The sequence below is a fragment of the Erpetoichthys calabaricus genome, chromosome 1, assembly GCF_900747795.2.
Source record: "Erpetoichthys calabaricus chromosome 1, fErpCal1.3, whole genome shotgun sequence".
NCBI classification, from domain to species: Eukaryota; Metazoa; Chordata; class Cladistia; order Polypteriformes; family Polypteridae; genus Erpetoichthys; species Erpetoichthys calabaricus.
Genome location: NC_041394.2, coordinates 318,758,237 through 318,781,995, shown reverse-complemented (window position 1 = coordinate 318,781,995; position 23,759 = coordinate 318,758,237). Strand labels below are relative to the sequence as shown.

The window sequence follows — 23,759 nt, the reverse complement described above, 5'->3', positions numbered from 1 at the left end:
TCTTTTGTGGAAAGATGGTGTATTGATGAGGCAACTTGTAGAATTGAGGATAATGACTTGATTTTTCTTATTTGAAATATACATTAGAATTTGGTTTCTTTTCGGGGTGAATTGGGTTTTGTTTTACTTACGATAATGTAAATAATCCGATTATTGATTAATAAAGTTTGATTCAAAACTCTTTTCTTACTTTCTTACTTTACTGTCTCGGCTTGTCTCTTCCTCACTCGCTCTCTCTTCTCTAAGAAGGTCCTGCCTCCTTGCTCGGGGTTGGCTGTCAGCGCTTTACGGCATGTAGCTTGTGGGCCTGACACACACACACGCGTGCGCGCGCTCTGTCTCGCAGGCACGCACCCTCACGCACACACCTAGATTCAATGACTAGATAGGCGGCAGCCTGCAGTCGGACGAGCCCTTGCCTGTTAAGTTCTGTGCCTTGCCGTCTGCTCTCCGAAATCCTAACACAGGGAGGGAAACCCCGGCCGCGGAGCAGGCACAGTCACACCCATGGTCACGGTAAGCAGCTTTGTATTCTTCCTATTTTTTATCTTTTTGCGGGTGGACGAAGTGCTACGAGATTTTTGCCTGGGATGCATGCGATCGCATGTGCTTGTGCGTGTTTTTAACGGTTTTTCGGTGCTTGTCTGTCCGCCGAGTGCCCTTGCCCTGTTAGGCACACATGCGGCTTGTTCTTCGGCGTTTTCTCATCTTTGGCTGCAGTGTTTCAGAAGTGGCTACTGGAGAGATGACAATCGGAAGCCGGTCGGTTGTCATTTGGAAAATACACCCTCCACACACACAACCAGCTCCCCATCTCTCCTACACCCCCCTTAAATATGTGACAGATCTTGAGGCAAGCGAGGGGCTTCTCGATCAAAAGTTACACAGCCTGCTTTCCGTGCTTGTTCGTTCTTCTGTACCGAATGTATTTCAGAGTGAAGCTTCCAGATTAGATGCGTTTTATTTCTTTGATGAGTATCTATGTGAGTTCACTAGCTGTTTAGGAATCGGAGCGAACGTTCTATTCGTTTCTGTCAGGCGCGGGTACCCACCCTGCCGGCCCCGGGATGCAATGGTCTGCACTTGGGCGGATTCCTTCATAGTTACGTTTTTGGATGGATGTCTCCGCGTGTGTGCATGTGTGCTTTGCTATGGAGGTCTTCTAATTTGGAATGTGGGCTGATCCAATGGTGAGAGGGTTGCCGCAATCTCCTTCCTCTTTGGAGAAAAAAAAAATCAGCCGAGCGTTTCCGAATAAAAGCCATGAGGCAACCTGCGGAAGCGATCAGATACGGCGCCACGCATTGCGAAGAGCAAAAAGTGAAAGGGAAAGATGAGTTTATAAGAGCCCGCCTTTCATAGTCAAGAATCGTGGAGTTGCCAAATCCGAACGGGACGCCGGACCGCCACAAGTCATGAACCCACCGTTACTTTGGGACACGGCCAGTAGCAGCAGCAGTAGTGTACCTTTGGACAGTAGGAGTTAACCTCAGTGTGACGGGATGATGCTTCAATTAGAGTTGTTTCCTCTTTTTTGTATGGGTGTGTATCTTTTTATTTGAATGGAGGAATGATGACATTGGGGCGGGGCGAACAAACGGAACCGCGCAATATGCCGTCTCCATGCTTTTATGATTTTTTTGAGCAAACTAGAATAAAAGATCAAGCCAGGTTTGGGGCAGCGGAGGACGCTGGCCACTAGGGGGCACTCCCTGCTCACGTGGTAGACGGGACGGGCGCAGCTTTGCTCTTCCATTCTTAATTATCCAGCGCGACAAAGACGAGGATTCAGACAGTCGCATCTCATCATAGCTGTAATCAAAGTGATACATTTGAACAGTTTTGTCATGCAGCTCATCCTGTTGTAAATATGTCTTTGCTGTTTACTGTTACTTGTCCTTGAAACGTTCTTTTTTTAATTCTCTGTGGTCAACATGTCAACAGTAATGCATCAGAACATTTAATGTATACAAATAAATTAAATGTTACGGTGACATTCATGATACGCGCTATTGTCAGGGCTCTTTAATCAAATTTATTTAGTAAACACCATAACTGGGCTTTTCTAATGATATTTTGTAACATTGAAACACAAGCAGGTTAAGTGATTTGCTGAAGGTCACACAGTGTGCCAGTGCCAGGGATTGAACCAGCAGCCTTTAGACTTACAGCTCCTATTTAACCACTTGGCTATGCTGCCTAAAGCAAATATCTATCATCAATTCCCATAGTATGTTCATTTTTTGAATCTGTTTTATCAAATTCAGGCTCATAGATTTAGGATTTGGGAATCAACCAAGTGCCAAGATTATTGTTTAACTAATTCTGGTGGTGTATTGGAACAAGATTTGGCATGCCTTTTAATGACTTCTTCATTTTTCCCTCAACCAGTATATTTCAAAATCAATTATGTTATTATTCCTTATTATTTGGCTGACACGTTTATCCAGTGCAACATTTCAGATACAGTTGATTAAATTTATTTTGTTTTCCAATTGGAGGCAGGTGAAGTGACTTGCTTATGGTCACACAGTATCAGTAGTGGGATTTGAACCCACATCCTCAGGTTCTGAAGTACGCCACAGATAATGTATATTTACTTAGCCACCCTGTGATGGGCTGGCACCCTGTTCAAGGGTTATTCCGGCCTTGTGCCTTGTGCTCGCTGGGTTGGACTCCAGATTCTGCTCAAGATAAAGCAGGTTAAGAAGATCGATAGATTTACTTATGTCTTTCAGTCTGGGGTGGTGATAACCATGAAGTACATATTTTATACTAAAGGGGGGACTTGGCTATTTTTTGTCACGGGTGTGTAAACTGTATACTGCCATACATATCTGGGCCAGACATTTATTTATTTATTTATTTAAATTTTGAATAGCCTAGCTGTGGGTGCCACTCTGTAATTCACTGCTATACTATACCCTTCTGGGTACAGCACTACCTTGAAGCCTGTTTGCTGGGATAGGATCCAGCATGGCACACCTTTCCTGAGAAGACCAACCGATTGGAGGTGTGGGCTGTGTACACCAGAAGAATAACTCTTAGCATTTCTTGAATTTTTTATTTCACTGTTTAATTTTTAATGCAGTGTTACTTTATGTTTTCCTGTTGTAAAAAAAAAAAAAAAAAAAAAAAAAAAAACACAGAGCCAGTCAGTCATATTTGGAAATAAACTGTGAACCTTAAGAATGTGAGGTTTGCTGAGGAAACTTCAAAACTAAACCTTTGCTAATCATAATGAAGTTTCAGTGTTGTAGAATGCCTTTTAGGACAGACACCTTTAGAAACAGTACAATAAACCAGTATTTACACAGAAAGCATGGTCCTCCCAGGTTAAAGCACGCAACACCATAATTGAACTAAAGTGAAGAGGCTTTAGAATGCTACCAGGAAAACATCATACAATCAAAAAGGCTAATGGCAGTTGAATCTGTCACCAAGGCTGTCACTGCCTTAGGCATAATAACCAGTTCTGGAACTTGACTGGCTGACTTTTTAAACGTTTGGCAAGTTTACAACTTCATTGATATTATACAGCCTTTTGTTGCATTAGATTTTCTATTAAGATTAAATATTTGGCCATGCTTTTACGTGTTTAGCTTTATGTTTGAAGTGAAAGATAGAATCTATCTATCTATCTATCTATCTATCTATCTATCTATCTATCTATCTATCTATCTATCTATCTATCTATCTATCTATCTATCTATCTATCTATCTATCTATCTATCTATCTATCTATCTATCTATCTATCTATCTATCTATCTATCTGTGCCCTTCATGCCTATCTATTTATACAGAGCTTTGTGTAAAGTAAAAATGTTCCCTCTCTGTTTGTTTGTATTGTAGAGTTCAGCTTCTCCAACCTGTTAAGTTTATTGACCCTGCAAAATCGATCTGGTACAGGACTAAATGACAGCGTGGCATCCGATTTATCTTTAACTGTTTCTGTCTGATGTCCTGTTACATGTGAGCACTGCTCGGATATTCTATCCCGTGTTGTGGTACAGTAGACAGATAAAATAATTATATATGTATGTTAAAAGGAATATGAAAGCAGGGGAACACAAAAGAGAGTAAGGCAACTAGAACATAAAGATGAGACAACAGCTGCTGCTGTCTTTCTCGACTTCCTTCACTTGGTATTCTACTGTCTATTCAGTGTGGTGGCTGATCCACTGCTCTCCTTAGTACAACACAAAACCTTCTGGGTTTTCACTTTGCATACATCTTTCCTCAGATCCCTTAGTTTCTGCTCCTCTCACTAGCTGAACCTTTGTCTAACCTACCAGGTGACTCTAAGCTCACTGAGCCTTGTAGTGAGAAGGGATTTTCTCTAAAGCCTGAGATCTCTTTTGACATCTTTTCCCGAACCATTTCCTTTTAGACAGGGATGCCCTCTGAAGTCCTGCAGCTATCCTACTCCTATGTCTCCACTGATCCTAGGTATTTCTGCATCCCAGAACCCCAGCCCGTCTTTTAAGGGTCAGACAACCCCTATAATACAGCAAGGTCCCTAGCAATAGCATAGGATCCCCTTTGCTACTACGCAATGGTCTAAAAGCCTTCTGTCACAATGTTTAGTAGCCCTCGATGATGTTCTGTTGCCTTTGTGCCCTGCAAAGTATCTACATCTGAGACACTTTATGGTGTCTATTAGTGTTGTTTTACAAACATTTTGGGAAGAATACATGCATCACTCCTGCCAGAAGTTATATTTATCCCAACACCAGAGCTCTGTAAAGTCCTTTCCAATAGTGCCAGTGTTTTATCTGAACCTCCAGTTCCTACATAGCTGCTCTCTACTATTAATATAAATGGCTTCTGTCATCTTACCTTACAGACGTTTGACTTGATTGAGATATATTGACTTTGGCAGAGGGACACAGAATTGAGATGAATTCTTTATCAGGTTTTAGAAGTGTTGTAGGACATTACTAGCTCTGTAGCAGCCATCCATCCACCCATCCATTTTCTAATCCCACTTTATCCTGAGCAAGGATCCTTATCTGCTGAAAGGTCCTGTTCAAGGATGTTTTAACTACCATCAATCAATCAATCAACTAATGTACTTGTATTAAGGGACCCTGTCTGCATTGCAAAAATGCAACTTGCTTCATTCGACTAACTGCGCCAGCCTGTATGGATAACACCCACTAGGATGGTCCCATAGAGTTTTGGGGTTTTTGTTATATTCTGGTTCTGCCATCAGTTTAAATCAGGAGGATCTGGGGTTGAATAGCTAAAGTCATTGTTACCTGTTTGTCACTGTTCACTCTTGGTGTTCCTCAGCATATAAAACCACACTTTCTTGAATTTGTTGACAATTTTGTTGGGTTGTCAGCTGTCATGCCCATTGGTGACAAAGGAAGTAAAAATTATTTATTCTAACGTGCAGCCATCACAGTAGTTCAGTATTTGTAACTTAGCTATTTCTCTGCAGAAGATAGGTCTGCCTTTCTTCGTTAGTCTATTTCCATTCAACTGTTCACTGCTGGCCAATGGTTTTTGGGTTTTGGCCTATTGTTAGTATACACACAATGATGTTTTGTGTTGGACTCCAAATAGAGGTGCATGATATTCACCTTCTGGTGTGTTTGATGGATGTTGCTAGTTAAACCTATAGCATTACTTATTCTTATTCTGAGTTGCTCGCCTCATAGTCCATTGATGTCTACCCATCTACTCAGAAGTGTATTGTGTGCATGTATGATGTGATCATTCTGGGAAAGAATTGTAGAAGGGTTCACCCCGAATATTCTGAAGGAAATGTGACAAAATTAAGAATCATAAAAAATCTCCAGTGCCAGGTCATAACTTGAGCCAGTAGATCAGCGCTGACTATGCTCACTGTAGCATCATAGAGTATCTGTGCAGAGCCAATGCAGTCAAGAGGCACTGTGGCCTGTAGAGGGCATAACAGCACCCCACACCTCAGACACAACTACCACAGACCCAGTCTTGGGTTCAATTCCAGGGCTTTTTATTTAATAACAAAGCATATTTTTTACAGGCTTTTTCCAGTGAACAGCTCCCACAGAACAACCCAGCACAGCAGTTCCTTCTCTCCTTCTCTTATTGCTTCTGTTCTTCTCCACTCCTCCTAATCGAGTGCTGCCTGTCTTCTCTTCTAGCTCCCACTCTCTTGGCCAAGTGGAGGGCTCTTCTTTTATTCCTGGCTCAGGGGTACTTCTGGGGCTCCAGCTGTTGTCTTCAGGAAGCACTTCTGGGTCAGGCAGGACCACAATGGCCCTTGTACGGTCGATATACGAAAGCTCCCCATGGTGACTCCCACAGAATCCTGAAGGACAGCCCCATGGGACCACAACTCCCATGCTGCCCTGCAGGCACCCAAACTGGAGCTCATCAGATGGGACACTACTGCCCCATGTATGGGGGTTCCCAGTGTAAGGGGGTCGCTATGCCTATAGCAGGCAGTTACCTACTGTTCTGTCTTTCCAGCCTCCCAAGCCCAACCAGTGTGTCCCTCTGTGGCTGTTGGGATGCCAACCTCAATGTTGTTGTTGCTGCTGCAGCATCCTTCTGTGTCTCTGTCCTGCCACAGAAAGAGAATATTGCCACTCCCTCACTGACCTTCCTTTATAATGGCCTCATGGCCAAACAAGTGAGCATTGTCCATCCCAGGTGGGATGCCAGGTCGTCCATCACAGCACTGGGCAGAGAGCTTCTAAGACATGATTTGGAAAGGGGTGCTAGCAGTGACAAAAACTGTGCCAGACTGGCTTATAGTCACTTTCAGTTGGTGTGCAAGAACAAAGTTAGCAAGCAAAATCTTAAGCTTTTCATTTTAAAAAGTTGTTGCTGGAAGCAATAAAGAAAATAGACCATAAATGAAGTGTGAGTGTGTACTTTTTCTGTGGACTAAGACAGAATTGTAATTTTGTGTACTTTTGATAAGAAAAGCTTCTAAATAGTGGGTGTGTGTTTGTGTTGGGACTACTGTTCCATTGACCTGATAAAAACACACACACAGAGCGTAACTGAAAAGGAAATGTTGAGTACATTGACAGTCTGTGACAAAACAGGCAGTTTGTATTATGCTTTTATTTTTTGAAACTAAGTTTATTAAAAATAAAATCCTGAAAATGGACTGTTTACATTATAATTAAAAACTCGCCCATATATTGCACCATTCGGTCACCAATGAATTATTTTCATGGGATGGGGAAGTGACCCAAATAAAGTGGTTACCCAGTTTACATATATTCTGCCCATTTGTTATATCCACATTCAAAGCTTAGCTTATTACCAGGAAGTGGTCAAACATTCAGCATATTCACCACACCTGTTCAACATGAGCACTCTCTTCTCCATGGCCACAGATTCTTTTAAGGTAATAGAAACCCAACAACAGCATCTTACAGGATTGATGTGAGCCTCTCGTGCTCTTTCGATGTATGCATAGTTTTCAAAATTCATTGCACACAGGAATTTGTTTAGGAATGGAAGATAGAACATATTATACACTTATATCAAAGATATTGTGTTGATCCAAATAACTATAGGCCACCAAATTTGACATGCATCACAGCCATTCTACTTGAGCAGCACATGTCAAGAACAGGTGTATGAGCAAACAGTCTGCATGGGAAAGGTCATGTGTCTCTAATATACTGGAATTCTATAAGAAAGTAGCAACAGCATACCATATTAGAGGTGCATATAATATTATTTTTCTTGATTTTTAGAAGTTTTTTGATAAGATCCATCCCTAGATATGTGTGATCACACTTAAATAAGTTAGAATTCAAGGTGTGGTGTGTAGGTGAGTACAAAACTGGCTTAAACACAGGGATGAGAGAGTTATGGTGATTAAAGAAGTGGCATCCCACAGGGATCAGTTTTGCGGCTGCTTCAGTTTTTAATGTGAATAGGGAAAAGGGCCTGACTGGGGAGGAGGTGTAGGACCGAGCTATATAGAGAATGTTGATCAAGCACATAGATGTGGGAAAAGATGAAGAGGAAGACGGAAGATCTGAATAGGAATATAAATATAGTATCAAGCTGGTAAGGTTTGCAGATGATACCTAACTTAGTGGATTGGCTGAATCAGCTAAATCATTACAGCGAAACCTGAGCAGATTACATTCTCGGGCTGATGTGTGGAAAATGAAATTAATTTACCATAAGTAAATGTAAAGTGATATATGTGGGAAGTAATAATATTAGCTCTGAATACACAGTGGGAGGTCTGAAGCTTAAAAGTATGCCTTATGAGGAGAACCTAAGAGTCGTAGTAGATAAATCACTCATTCTTCACAGAAAGAACCACAGACAATTGGAATAAACTACTAAATAGTGTGATAGACAGTAAGATCCTTTCTCGTCAAAAGTGTTCTAATGTTCATCACTTTTTACTTCTAGGCAGTGTACATAAGCAATAAAAAAGGATAACCGGAGGATAGGGTGCATAGCACAATCGGTGGATACAAGTCAAAGGAGGTTACATAACGCACTAGTGAGGCCTTTTCTGGAATGCTATGTATGATTTTGGTCTCCATATTGCAAAAAAGGCATACCGTCCAACATTGTGAGGTTATGCTATGAAGACAGATTCACAGATTAGAACCTTTTCAGTTTAAGTAAATGGGTGGTGACATGATTGAAGAGATTCAATTTTGAAAGGAATTAGTACAATGGATTCCTGCTGTTGCTGCACAAATGCTACAAAGTTTTTCTTCACACAGAGAATTACCAAGTAGTAGGGGTTGTCAGATCTTGACTTTATGAATTTTGGAGATTGTACGTGAATAGGTTTGGCAAGTTTGGCTGAGTGGCCTGTTCTTGCCTAACCTTTTGTAATATTGTAATATTAAAAAAATATATTTTAGTGGTTTGTGTCCACTACATGGGGTCATAATGCATTTTCCAGTGCAGAGAACAAAACCTCAACTTCAGGTAACTTTTTACTTTTATGGCAAATGGTATGTGATACAATAAACACTTGGACGTACCCCTTTTTAACATCCCAGAAAATCGGTGAATCCTCTAGAGAGCCTGTATTGATCTTCGCAAAAATTAATCTTGTCTCACTTCTAAATAATCAGTTTATAAATTATACATTTATAAATAATCTTGGGAATTGCTGTTCCCAAGTTTTCTTTCATTTTTTGGGAAGCTTTTTCTTATCTTCTTAGGGAGTCAAGGCTGGGGGCCTGTCAAAAAAACAGGGCTTATTAAAGCCCATTGAGGCATTCCTGGTGTGATTTTGGGCTATTCAAGAAATAAATCATTGTTGTTGTTGGAATCACTAAATTATTATTTTACAACAATGTATCGCATCTCCATGTACTGGCACAAATTTTTAAGCGACAATGACAGATTATATGAGCTGTACCCTTATGTCAAAGAGACGGTGTATTGAAGGCCCTAGAATGACAGATACCAGTGTTTGGAGGAATAACTATAATCTGTTTGAGACTGGGATTTGTAGTGTGAAGAGAAGAAAGGTTATGTCCTAGGTGACTGATTCAGAACTTAGAAACCAATACGTTGACTAAACTGAGATCTTTACAGAACTTACAAGTAAAACAACTGAGGAATGCTGCATGGTGGGAGATTCTTATCTTCTTCTTCTTTTGGCTGCTCCCATTAGGGATTGCCACAACGGATCATCTTCTTCCATATCTTTCTGTCTTCTGCATCTTGCTCTGTTACACCCATCACCTATATGTCCTCTCTCACCACATCCATAAACCTTCACTTAGGCCTTCCTCTTTTCCTCTTCCCTGGCAGATCTATCCTTAGCATCCTTCTCCAAATATACTCAGCATCTCTCCTCTGCACATGTCCAAACCAACACAATCTCGCCCTCTCTGACTTTGTCTTCCAACTGTCCAACTTGAGCTGACCCTCTAATGTACTCATTTCTAATCCTATCCATCCTCGTTACACCCAGTGCAAATCATAGCACCTGTAATTCTGCTACCTCCAGCTCTGTCTCCTGCTTTCAGGTCAGTGCCACCGTCTCCAACCCATATAACATAGCTGGTCTCACTACCGTCCTGTAGACCTTCCCTTTCACTCTTGCTGATACCCATCTGTCACAAATCACTCCTGACAATCTTCTCTACCCATTCCATCCTGCCTGAATTCTCTTTTTCACCTCTTTTCCACAATCCCTGTTACTGTGAATTGTTGATCCCAAGTATTAAAACTCATCCACCTTTACAAACTCTACTCCCTGCATCCTCACCATTCCACTGACCTCCCTCTCATTTACACACATGTATTCTGTCTTGTTCCTACTGACCTTCATTCCTCTCCTCTCTAGAGCATATCTCCACCTCTCCAGGGTCTCCTCAGCCTGCTCCCTACTATCGCTACAGATCACAATGTCATCTGCAAACATCATAGTCCACAGGGACTCCTGTCTAATCTCGTCTGTCAACCTGTCCATCACCATTGCAAATAAGAAAGGGCTCAGAGCTGATCCCCGATGTAATCCCACCTCCACCTTGAATGGGAGATTCTTATCAATACTCCATAACTGCATTCACACCACACTCTGTATACATAGGTCAAAGCCCTGAAAGTTAAACAATTGGCTGTCTATATTAGCTAAGAAAGAGCTGTGATATGGAATGGGTGTGGAAATGCATATGAACAAGACCTTTGGTCCTACAAAGCTCTGCAAATAAATAACAGAAGCAATCCATCTTGTCGGAAGCAATTAAATATTCCTGCAAATGCCTCTTAATAAGAATAAACTCCTCTTTATAGGAGCTGATGGAGAGACAGCAACTCCATATCTTCTATTTTTGGAGACCTCAGCAGCCTTTAAGTGTGTTTCCTGTAAAAAGTCAACATCAGTCCAGTGAGCAGTGCAGACGATGGAGATACTGTTGTATGAATGGCAAGCTGTAAAATTAAGACCACAAACATTTAAAGGGAAACGGAGATTAGCCATAGTTATGGCAAACACAGATAAAAATAGAACTAAAAGAAGCAGGCAGACCTTAGCACAGCAATAGTATTTCAATCAGCACCACCATCATGGCGCCCAGATGTACAGAACAGGACATCGTAGCCACGTTTAGGAAAGTAAAGTCCTTCTCCGAGTGTTCAGGAATTTTTTTCCCTGCCCCTAGCCTCATTGTCTACCATCTTCCATTCAAGTATTGTGTGAGGCTCCAATTTCACTGTCGTGTTGGGAAACATTGGAGTGCAGTGAGTGTATCTCTTTTTAAATCTGGGATTGGTACACTTAATACTGGCAATTTCCATTGTTAAAGCGGCAACATGAGCCTGCATATTGGCAGTCAAAGCATTCATTTAATCCACAAGTAGACTCTTCATCATTTCTCAGTACAAGGACGTGGACCTGCGAGTTTCTGACACAGGCCTTGGAGACTTTTTCAGCAAATCAAAAACTTGGGATTCTGCAGCTTGACTGGGACATCTACAATTTAAGATTACTCAATTAGTGTAGTTAACAATTAAAGATAGGTGTACTCTGTGCAATTTTGGCACGATTTTAAGCCCGATGAGTAGTCACCTATTTATTTATTTATTTATTAATCAGACTAAATTTTAGCTGTATTGGCCATCGTTTCACATCCAATGTAATAGGGTTACAATGCCTGATCGCCTCTAATGATTGGGCTGTTGCACAATCAGAATAATTTGTGTCATGTCAGAAATTTCTTTTGGGTGTCTTGTAGTGCGAGCAGTCTCAAGAACTGCATTTCTGAGGTCATCATCAAGATTCCCGAAATTCATTGTGCAGTGACTGCAGTGAGTGTGCATGTGACAACAATAATAACAGACGTACCACAGAGAGATTACATTGTGTGGACGGAAAGCATGGAGGCCAGGTCAACTGAGCTATCTATGGCAGTAAAACTTATGTCTGCATGATGTGTCGTCTTCATCATACAATGACTGTCAGGAAAAGGAGAAGGACTGGCTGGAGATAGCTACTGCCCTTTAGATGAATTGGATTGAATTTGCCTTTGAAGAGAATAATTATAACAGCAACGAGAAATGACTGGTATTATATTTCAATATGTTGTAGTATCGTGGCTGGACATTGTACACATGGTATTGCCATTGCTATGTCCATTTTCACATTTTTGCTATCATACAGAAACACTCATACAAACTAAATGGTCAATGAGAAGAGTATCTTTGGGAACATTTACTGGATGAACCCAAAATAAACACATATTTTAGTAAATTACATTGATTACCATCTGAGAAAATTGAAGGTACATATTGTCTGCACCTTCCCAACCATCCGCATGTACAGTTGCACCTTTTTCTTTTCTTTCTGGTTTCAGAGCACAATACAGAAAGAGTCAGCAATGTGTCTCTTTTCTTTGTTGACATTTTAAGCAAGCCTGTTTTTCTGAATGGGTAATGCTTTAATGCAAAATGTCATTGGATAAAACGGTTCATCGCGGCCATGGCTTGTCAGTCGAACTGCACATGCTCATACAGTTTGAGCACATGTATGACTGGCAGCTCTATCATGCAGTGTGAATAGTCGCTTGACCATAATTTCTAAGAATCACACAGTGCATGCCTGGTCTAAGAGTATCAAAAAGCATGGGGTGGTTGGAGCTCGGGTACTAAGATCCCTTTGTATCGACCTTCTGTAGCTCTTTGTGGTCCTGAGCTGATATCAAGGTGTACTACAGCCAGGAGGGACTACATTGTGCACCTATCAAAGCTGGCAAGCACAGACAGAGACATTCAGAGTTTTCCCTTGTCTTCTTAGAGAGTCAAGGCTGGGGGGCTGTCAAAAGGCAGGACCTGTTAAAGCCCATTGCGGAACTTCTTTTGTGATTTTTAGGCAATACAAAAATAAATTGTATTGTAAAATTGTATTGTATTCAGATGTTCCTCAAGACTCCTGAGGAGGTAGAGGTATTTGTAAACCTTCTTGATAATTGCAGAGGTACTGTATTTTGCACAAACTTTGGGTCATTTAAAATAAATTTAAATCTACTGTTACTCCCGAGTGACTGTGAATGAGCTTTAAGGAATTTTACAAGTAGTAAAGAAAAAATAAACATCATAACCACAATCCCAAAATATTGTTAAGGGGGCATTTGGCCTTAGTTTTGTCGGCTGTGATCAGATATGAAGTGCTGTCGAGCTACTTGATGTGTTTTTGTTGTCTAGACAGTGACTGAGCACCTCTGACCTTCTTGAGCTCCGCTGATTGCGACTTTGAATTTGAGCCACTAGAAATGCTGTAAGAGCCTCCCACTTGACTGAGCTACCATAGATTTGACGACAATTTCTCCTGGGGATGTTCCTCATTTATATGTAAAAGCTGCCTTTTTTTAATTCCAACAAGGAATCAATTGCAAATTTGTGTTCCTTAAAATGCCAGCTTTCCATTCACAGCTTAAAAACAAATCAATAACCTGCACTTGTTCCTTTGAAATATTGCTTTAATTATAGCCTGAATTACCTTCAGAAATGCCTTATGGAGTTTTCAGCTAAGAAAAATTCTTATTTGTTTAGGTTTTGTTGTGCATCATCAACACAAAACAAAAATGAATCAGGTGGACACAAATACAAATATCGCTACTTTATGTTTTCATCCATCCATCCATCCATCCATTATCCAACCCGCTATATCCTAACTACAGGGTCACGGGGGGTCTACTGGAGCCAATCCCAGCCAAAACAGGGCGCAAGGCAGGAAACAAACCCCAGGCAGGGCGCCAGCCCACCGCAGACTTTGTTTTATGGATTTTAAAATTACTTCACAGGCAGGATCCCCTTTTCTGACATCTAATATGTATGCAGAATTTGCAGAACACCAGCTATACTTTTTGCCATGTTTGTATGCTGTATGCTTGTATCAAATATTAAGCTCTGTTAAAAGGTATTTCCTAATGCAGTACTCATTCTTTATTTTATTTAGTGTTTTGAAAAAATGTTAGTGTTGTTCCAGAGCACAAAGAAATGCTCATATTTATTTTACAATTAACAACGACTGGGTGCAGGACCCAGACCTTGGATGCTGAGTCTGTGAAGGAGTAGCATTATCCACTGCCCTAACCTGCCTCTACATGGACAATTTATCAGCTGAATTAAGATTTGAGCCTCACAAAGGGAGGTTAATTCAGGAGTCATGGAAAGCTTCATTTTTGCATGACCTTCAGTCACTGATTGGCTCTTCTTCTCTTTCCACGCTGTTCAGTGTGTTGATATGAGACATTGGTGTGTGTTTTTAATAGAATATATAATGGATTATTAGTATTATTTTAAGTGTCATAAGGCTAAATAAGAGTAACACATTGAGATATAATGATTGAAGATATTTCTGCTGTTACACAGCAAAGCGAATTTATTAATATTTATTATTAATATTGTTATTATTACTACTTTATGCTTTCTTGCATTTAATCTTGTGGTCTAGTTTAACAACATTGTTTTAGTAAGTGGGTGGCATGATGTCGCTGTATTTATCCCTGGCGTCTTATGGCTCCAGTGGAACAAGTTCAAATGCATGGCCTCTGCATGTTTGACTCCAGTTAATCCATTTGTTTTTTCCTCCCCATCTCAAAGTTGAGAAGTTTAGTTTAATTAGTTATTGCATGTTGATCCTGTATGTGAGTGTGCCTTGCATTGGAGTAGCATCCTATACAAGAATGCTTTCTGTCTTTGAGCTGATGCTACCACGATAGGTGCCAGCATGTGTGACTCTGCACTGTATTAAGTGGGGCTAGTAATGGATGGAGCAAGGTGTTTATAATAGTGTACAGCTTCAGTTGAAGTGGAAGGATCAGTTTCTGCTTATTTTTATATAGTGCTTTTCATTGAGTGTAAGCTTGGAGTGCTGTAACAGTTTTAAAGGTAAATGTAAACTTTACAAATAACTAAGTCCATAATGAATATACAGTACATAAAGACATCAATTTGTTTAAACAGATGGGCAAACATAATAGTTTGAAAATGAATAACATAAATGGAGCCTAACAATATCTGTCCATAAACTTTATACCAATACATTGAATTTAAGATTTCCTTGTTGGCATCAGTTAGGCACCTGCAAACACTAAATCAAATTCGGGGTCACCAGAGCCTACCCCAGCAGTACAAGATGTCTGGGCAGAGCTCATATATGTACTCCCCCACATTCACAGTCACTCAATTTGGAATCACCCAGCGACAAAACAGTAGCAGATATCACCAAACAGAAATGCCACTCTTTAAACCAAACCCTTACTATCCCAGTGTCATATGGTCAGTGATATCCATCCTGACCAGATTGAGGGCATTTCCAGTCATTCTGTTTATGTTTATTCAGCTGACCTCATAGAATATAGCGGCCGAGGCCCAACCATGGATTTACAGAGAAAGTATTCAACTAAATTTTCTTCTTGGGACAAATACAGATCTACCTACCTACCTACATTATATAGTGCCTTTCATATCTGTCTGTCTGTCTAATACTGCTACATAAACACGGCCAATGGAAAGAGTTTTCTTTGTCCAGTGTCCTGCTCCCCGTATACAGTCTTTATTGCACTTCTCTCCTCTCTTCTTCTACATCCTTGTCAGACTTGATGCACAGGTCCTGCAACCTAGCATTAACTATCTATTGTTAGCCACAGGCATTTGGTGGGGTTTGAGGCGTGCCCCTCACTCGCTGACATGAGAATACCCACTCTGAACGTTTATAGCATACTTACAATTCGTAAATGCCTAAAATAACATTGTTGGGACATAATGAACAATTTGGCATAAAATAATCTAGTTTACAATTGCAAACATTAGAACACTTTAAACAACAGGTTATGCAGCCCATCAGAGCTCGTCAGTCATGTCCACCTAGTTTCTCCAAAGTAACATCTATTTGCCCTGCAGTCCTACTCTCCACCACATGACTTAGTAATTCACCTCACGTGTACGTATAGTTCTCTGTGTAAAGAAAAAAATTCTAACATTTGGACAAAATTTACGTTGAATTTTTCATCTGTTTTTCCATGTTCTTTTTAAAGAGTTTATTTTGTTAAGTTTACAATAAGCAGCTTTGATCCTCTTTACCAAATCCCTTCATAATTTGGAATACTTCAATCGAGTTAACTCTTAATCTCAGTTTTCTTAAACTAAAGCCAATGTTGCATTTTACAGCTTCTGCTTGGAGGGGATGTCAGACTTCAGTTGCTGATCTCATTTCCAGACTATGTCACATAATACAAGTAGAAAACACTAGGTTTGTCAAATTAGATGGATGTGTAATGACTTTCAGCACAGTTTCACAATTTATAAATATCGCAAGCCTGCCCCCTTTTCTGACAGTCAAATAACATGCTGCCTAAATGGAGTCGGCTCCTGTGCAAAGGGTCTAAAGGTAAAGTGAGTTCAGCTGCAGTCTCGGCCTTCTTTTCTGTTGTAGTAAGTAAAACATGAGACATCAGACAGCCGAGCATCTCTTCTGTTTTCAAGCTCCAAAATGCCCATATTCCTTATTTCTTGCAGCTGCATTACATGTATTGTACTTCTGGGTAGGTGCTCTTTGGTACTTTGGTTGTCAGCTCTTGTGCACACAGAGGTTTGCAACTGAAAAAGTCTTGTAATGTGACATGGCTTTGAAAATCCCTTCAATTTTCATAGCTCATACAATGCAGCCCAGGCAATTAAATTGTTAAAACCACTCTGTCCATGATATTGTTGGGTGCTAAGCAATCAGCAGGACGAAACCCATCCATGATAGAATATTCCAAGACACACCCAAACACACAGTAGAATCAGTTGTTATCTGATCAGTGTGGGCGGTAAGGTGAGGCGGTATAACTGAGGGCATATCGTAGTTAAATAATGCAAACGCAAGAGTGATAAAGGATGGAGGGCACTGTTTGTCATCTGTTCTGTTATACCTCATACAGAGCTATTTTAGAAATCTCTGTTTCACTTTAACAAATATATTCTGTGGCTATCCCAAGATGAAAAGATTGCCATATACTACAAATGTGACTCTGTGGAAGAACAGAGCTAGGCAGGGATGTATAAAGGGAAGTGACTATTTTGTAACTTTAACCTAGCTTCTCAAGAACAAGTATTTGGCATTGGAGTGAGTCGTACACCCAGATGGCTAAGCCACACACCTAAGTGCCTCGGACTCGGGAGCTGTGAGACAGTAGCACAGACCACTTGAACCCTTTCTGTATGTTCTGACTGAGCATGTTAGAGTATTTCTAGTAAATCACATCATCGACCTTCAATTGTTATCCACCCCACCATCCATTTTCAGAAAGTGCTTATTCAGATTATGTGTATTTTAATACATTTTTGTTCATGATAGTGCCACAGAGTAATATATGTTGAGCATTGTTTGGACATGCAAATAAGAACTTCACTGTATTTTGTACTGTATGTGTAAGACTACTACTGCTGTTTTTAATAAATTGGAAACATGTACAACTCCTTCTTGCCTCAGGGTTTGTTGGATACACAGTTCTTTTGAAGCTGATTTCATATTTTAAAATCAAGCACTGGCAGATGAAGTGACCTGCCCAGGTTTACACTTTGTGTTTTTAACTGGATAAAGGCAGCCATTTCATTCCACATCACTACAAATGGGTCAGTAAATAAAATGCACAAACAAGTGGCTCTTTTAGCCTCTGACATTTTTTTGTTTTGGCTAACTGACCCAAGCAACCTAACAGATGAGTTCCTTTGGACAAACAAAGGCACCTTGATGACTTTTGGAATTGTAACAGCAAATTCCAGGTGCAGAAGATCAAATGCCTCACCTTCCATCCATCCATCCATTATCCAACCCGCTATATACTAACTACAGGGTCACGGGGGTCTGCTGGAGCCAATCCCAGCCAACACAGGGCACAAGGCAGGAAAAAAAACCCCGGGCAGGGTGCAAGCCCACCGCAGATGCCTCACCTTAACTTTTCATATTTAATAGCAATGTAGGACAGGGGTTGGAGACATCATTTAAAATTTAGCGTCTGAACAGGGTATGGTTTCCAGCCTGAACATAATTCACCAGTATGTGGGTCTTGATGCACTACTCTGCAGATAGAGGTTGACTTCATGTCTCATTTTTTTCTTGTAGCCCAAAGGCCAAAATCCCCAAACCCTTCCTTTACTTGTACTGTTTGCCCATAGCAGTGCTTTGTGTTATACAGGAACACCTTGCATTGAACCCAAGTCACAGTATTTTCTGTGGGATTATTGTTAGACATGTCATTCAGCCCAGTTGTTTGGGTGGAGGCTAGAGCTAGGTTAAGGAAGAAGGTGGACTTCTTACTTGTTTCTAGAACTCTTTAAAGGGTCCCAGAGGAGCTCTGTTATATGTGTGTACAGATGTAATAGCAACTGCTGAAGCAAACCTTAAGTGTTTTTTGTCTATTTGAAGAATGTCAAGTTCAAAAATGATCATAAAGATAGAAAACCTCTTTCACTAGATTTATTTTATCTACTGATTGAAGCAGTTTGTTGTCTTGTTTATATGATTTTCTTGACATCTTACTGTAATGACTCTTGCCTGTTTTCTCATCTCATATGTCATGCGAACATTGCAGTATCTCCGCCGAGCGAGGTGGGAGATGGCATCCATCAGTCCACTGGTTATTTGAGTGACAGAGATCAAATCCAAAGTCAACGTGCCAAAGCAAAAAGAGAAAAGATGTTATGAATAAGTGTCTGCCAGCACTGTCAAGCATTATAAAATATCATTTTTACCATTTGAGCCCCAGTCTCATTTTTGAAGTCTTTTTATAAGACTCGTGTCTCCAACTAGGAGTTTCGCTTCACTTACCTGCTTTGCACAAATCAGTTTGTGCTTTATTACGGCCTTCAGAAATAATCCTAATTCTACAATTCGATCATCCTAATGAATCACTCCAACTTTTAACCAAAATTGAGCAAATAATTTCTAACTGTTGTCTTTGTTATACTGTATATATTATTCAGTAGTTAAAATGTACAGAATTTTATACTTACTTACCAAGTACAACACATTATACTTAAAGCTACCAATTGCCACCTAGTACAGAATAAAGAATATTAGAACAGAACAATAAAAAGGATTTTACAATTAATGATTATATGTTGTTATATTATGTAGTGTACAGAATGTTACAAGAGTATAATTGAAAATTAGAGTTAGGCGCAGCATTCATCATGTTAAAAGTGTAGGTCCTAAAGAGTATATCGTGTAGTACGGAAGGTTACAGTTACATCTTACTATGTTGTACCATATAAAGATTGCAACTCCTAAATTAGTATGTTGTTTAAACTACAGTGACAGTTATACCTCCTAATGAGCATATAGGCCATATACAAATGTTACAATTACCCAATCTAATAACTAGATTCTACAGTACACAGAATTTTACAATTATAGCTGGTAATGACTACTGTATATTGATGGTACATACTACGTAATTTTGCAATTAAAGCGTCTAATGAGTGTATAGTATAGTACAGAATGCAGAATGTCACAGTTGTGGTCCTAATGTGTATATACTGTAGGCTAAAATACAGAATATTACAATATGGTCATCAGTAGCAGTAATTTTATAGTACTTTACTATAGGTATGTAATTACAGCTTCTGCTGTTCAGTATACCTAATGTTACATACAGTATATATTTCTGATAAGTAGATTGTGACGAAACAATTATAGCACAGCTACTCCATCTAACCATCTATTTTCTAAACCTGCTTATCCAAAGCAGGGCAGTGGAGAAGCTGGAGTATAAAGGGTGGAGTGGTGGCTTTGTGTGGCTAAGGATCTGTGCTGGTATCTGGAAGGTTGCCGGTTCAAATCCGATTACTGCCACAAGGGATACTACTCCGATGGGCCCTTGAGAAACCTGAAAATTGTTCCAGGGGTGCGTTACAATGGCTGACTCTGAGCTCTGACCCCCAAAGATCATGCGAAAAAACAATTTTTAATTTCAAATCAAAAATCAAGAAGAATCTCAGCAAGCCTGAGTAATGTATATTGTAAATTATACAGCATGTCACATCTCTGTGTTGTTTTAGATCACTGTTATTGAAACACTATCCACACGTCTACTAAATGTTTATTACTTCTTAGTTATTGCTGTACTCTACACTGTACTTTTTTTGATTTGCTGTGCAGTTTTATTTTTAAGTAAGTGAATACTTCGATCGATAAGTTTCATTCTCAGCAATAAAATGATGAAAGTCCAGAATGCCCACCAACCATCTGTGTAGAAGTACTTGTACATGGTGTAGTCAGCTTGAGTTCAACATGAAGGGGAGAGAGATGTTGGGAGCATGCACTGATACAGTGTATTGCCGCACTCACCACTGGATTCCAGTTAGGACTTGAGTGTAGCCATTCAATGGGTGACACCTCAGCACCACACTAGTTTGGATGGAATAGAACAGTGTAAGATTTTTTACAGTGGCTAGAGTGCCAATCCCTGTCACCAGCGCCCCCCATACCCCCCCCCCCCCCCCCCCCCCCCCAAAAAAGAAAAGTCAGCCAGCCTTTCTTAACAACAGACAAAGTAAAATGGTATAACTTTAAAACTTTAAAATAAATTTGCCTGCTTTGGGTGGCACAGGAGCTCCTTCCACATTCAGGTACAAGGTCAGATTGAGACTTTGTGTTTCCGTTATTCCCCTTTTAATTGGGTCACCACTGGAAGGGGCGGAGTTTCCTCTGGGCAACTGGGGGAAGGTCAAGACACTGAAGTTCTTCTCGCCACTGCTGATGGAAGGGAGAGAATGTTTAGCGACAGCGCCTCCTGTTCATCTGGGATTGAATCGCTTACCTTTGTTAATCCCTGAAGATGATCCCCAGGCACATGGCATTATGGTGCATGGTTAATATAAAGCAGTTAACCCAGGAAATATATAAAGCAAACCTCCTTCAATAAACTGAATCACCACTTTTAAACCAACTGTCCATCTGAAGAAAAAAGCAGCCACTAAGCTGGCAGGTTGACAGCATGACAGGCTCTCTGTCACGGCATTGGTAGGTGCATTCAGATGTGAACGTTACATTTGACATTTTCATCCCCAGCCAAAGCTGTCAGAGTTAAATGCTAAACATTTTAAAGGGCTGAGGCACCCCATCGCTGTGTTAGCTAATATTGCAGCCTCCTCGCTCAAGTCAACAGTGGGACATATTCTGTGTGGAAAGTGCACGCTGTGCGGCTGTTTGTATCTTTGAACCCCAAATATGCAGCTTGTTAGGAATTCTGTATTTTTTTTTCCTTTGCCATAAATAAAGTTACTGTCAAGCCATTCAAATCCTATTGGGTTATTTCACCCATCTAGGTCTTAGTGTTTTATAGTAATGAAGCCATGAACCCATTCATGTGCAGTTGTATGACGTGGTGACGTGGTGCTTGCAAACTATCAGTCTGATTGATGATCATGTGAAGACATTTAGCAGCTTTGCATATTCTGTAAATATTCTATTTCAGGCTATATAAAGTAGAAAAATATTTTTCTTTACATTTATTATTTTGTCAGTATATTTGGGTAAGAGCAAGGTGGCACAATTGTTAGCATAACTAACTCACAAATCCATGAGACTGCATCCAGATCCCAGTCTGGGTCCAGCCTGTGTGGTTCTTAGCTGTTCCTGTGCTGTGCCTGTGCTACTTTCTTCAAGTACTTTATGGTTTCCTTCCACCTTTCAATGATATTATCAGTTGATTGTCAACTCTAAATAGGCTGTGCGAGTAAATGTGCCTTGTGTTGGACTGGTGGGTTATCCTGGGTGGTTTCCAATTTCACACCGTACTGCCAGGATGAGCTTCAGTTCCTCACAGTTAGAAAAAAAGCATTTTTTTAACCTTATATGTGTACATTTTTTATCTGTTAGTAATGTTTTTTTATCATAAGCAACTTATGAAACATTAGAGTTCAATCTGTGTTCATGTGCCTTTACTCTGACCAGTGCCCCCTATGTTAAGATTCCATTGGTGCTACCGCTGTTGTTCATATGCAGTGGAATAAAAGTGGAAGTTGGGGAAGGATTGGCAGCATCAGGGAAGGCCGGGGTTGTTATGTGGCAATCTTTAGCAATTTTCCTCCTGCCAATGTCTCATCTAGAGAATTATTGAAACAATTGAAGTATACTGTACAGCTGCTCAGAGTGTTTTAGTAGGAAAAGGAACTATATAGAATAAGCGTGTATGTTTAGTCTGAACCACGTCATTATGATGAGACTCTGAGTGACTATACTATACTAATGCTTCTAATACATAAATATGTGTGCTGGATATTTAGGGTGGGACTGGCCCGGATGTCTGCCTGGGGGGTTGCCAACCAGGATCCCGAGCTGTTTCGTCGTGTGGTGGGTGCAGCAATGCGCTGTGCCAGCGCATGCTCCCCGACGTGACCTGACCTGCAAAGGGCAGCCATTTGCTCCTTCAGTAAAAATAGTCAGAGTGGAATATAGAAGCTAACAACGCTGCTAGGCTTGTATCAGACTGTAGAGTGAAGCTGAAGCATCTCGACCAGTATGTGCCAACCTGCTGTAGTTAAATATAATATTTTACTTAATATGTTGTTTGTTTCCTCCCACATTTATGGTCACTTGCATAATATTGGTTGTGGCTGTTATTATTGGGAATGGATCATTTCAGCCTGAACCTTTTTCCAGGCATTTTTTATTCACCCTTAAATTTGTTATGATAGCTTTTGTGGTTAGATATTCAACGAATACATGAGTGTTACGCCTAAATGAGCTTGCTTCCACTTCTCTCAACAACAGCCGTGTTCTTCTTTCTTCTGTACACAGTCAGGTACTATCCTGCACCATCATAAAACTCTGTGACATTTAACGCCAACCGATTGCTGGTTTTAATTGGATTCCTAAGCCATGATGGATGTGTTCTATATCTGAAATGTTTTGCAGTTGACTCCTTTTATAGGTCACCAAGCTCAGCTGGAGATTGGTATAATAGGCCACGGAAAACAAAATGTGTGAAGAAACCTCCACGTGTTTTATTGAAATATGTTACGTGCCTGCTGAACATCCCGTTTTGCAAGTTGCTGCCGTCTCTCAATATAAAGACAAAAAGGTAGCAGTTGTTAGGAACACATGTATAGTACAAGTAGTGTTATTGTCACTTGAAAAGAGAACAGAAATTCTTACTTGCAGGTCCAACCAACATACAGCATTAATTGCCTTTGTGTTTTCTCTATTAGGTGTATTATTCAATTTTTTTTTTTTTTTTTTTTAAATCCAGAAGGAATAAGGCCACACTTGGCATTACTAAGTGAGAAAACCAACACAGACATGGGGAGAACATGAAAATTCCTGCTAGATAGTACAGAGATTTGAAATCGGCACTCTGGTGTTGGGACAGCACGGTGGTGCAGTGGTAGCACTGCTGACTCGCAGTAAGGAGACCTGGGTTCGCTTCTCAGGTCCTCCCTGCGTGGAGTTTGCATGTTCTCTCCGTGTCTGCGTGGGTTTACTCCGGGTGCTCCGGTTTCCTCCCACAGTCCAAAGACATGCAGGTTAGGTGGACTGGCGATTCTAAATTGTCCCTAGTGTGTGCTTGGTGTGTGTGTGTGTGCCCTGCGGTGGGCTGGCGCCCTTTCTGGGATTTGTTCCTGCCTTGCGCCCTGTGTTGGCTGAGATTGGCTCCAGCAGACCTCCGTGACCCTGTAGTTAGGATATAGCGGGTTGGAAACTGACTGACTGACTCTGGTGTTGTGTGACAGCAGCACTAACCACTGTGTCACCATGCTGGCCTAACAGAAAACAAAAGAACATCTTACTCCATACTGGGTAGATGATAGGAACACT

At 40.5% G+C, this 23,759-nt stretch overlaps 1 protein-coding gene across 2 annotated transcripts in view; it reads left to right on the top strand.

Annotated features, from left to right (window-relative positions):
- The first annotated feature begins 312 nt into the window (after positions 1-312).
- The window catches only part of si:dkey-97m3.1 (fatty acyl-CoA reductase 1), a 316,542-nt gene continuing 293,095 nt past the window's right edge, over positions 313-23,759 (top strand). The window contains exon 1 of one of the 2 annotated variants that reach the window (XM_028818035.2): positions 313-516. The gene's annotated coding sequence lies outside the window, so the exon portion shown is untranslated. The remainder of the gene's footprint in view (positions 517-23,759) is intronic. The other variant, XM_028818027.2, reaches the window with a different exon arrangement.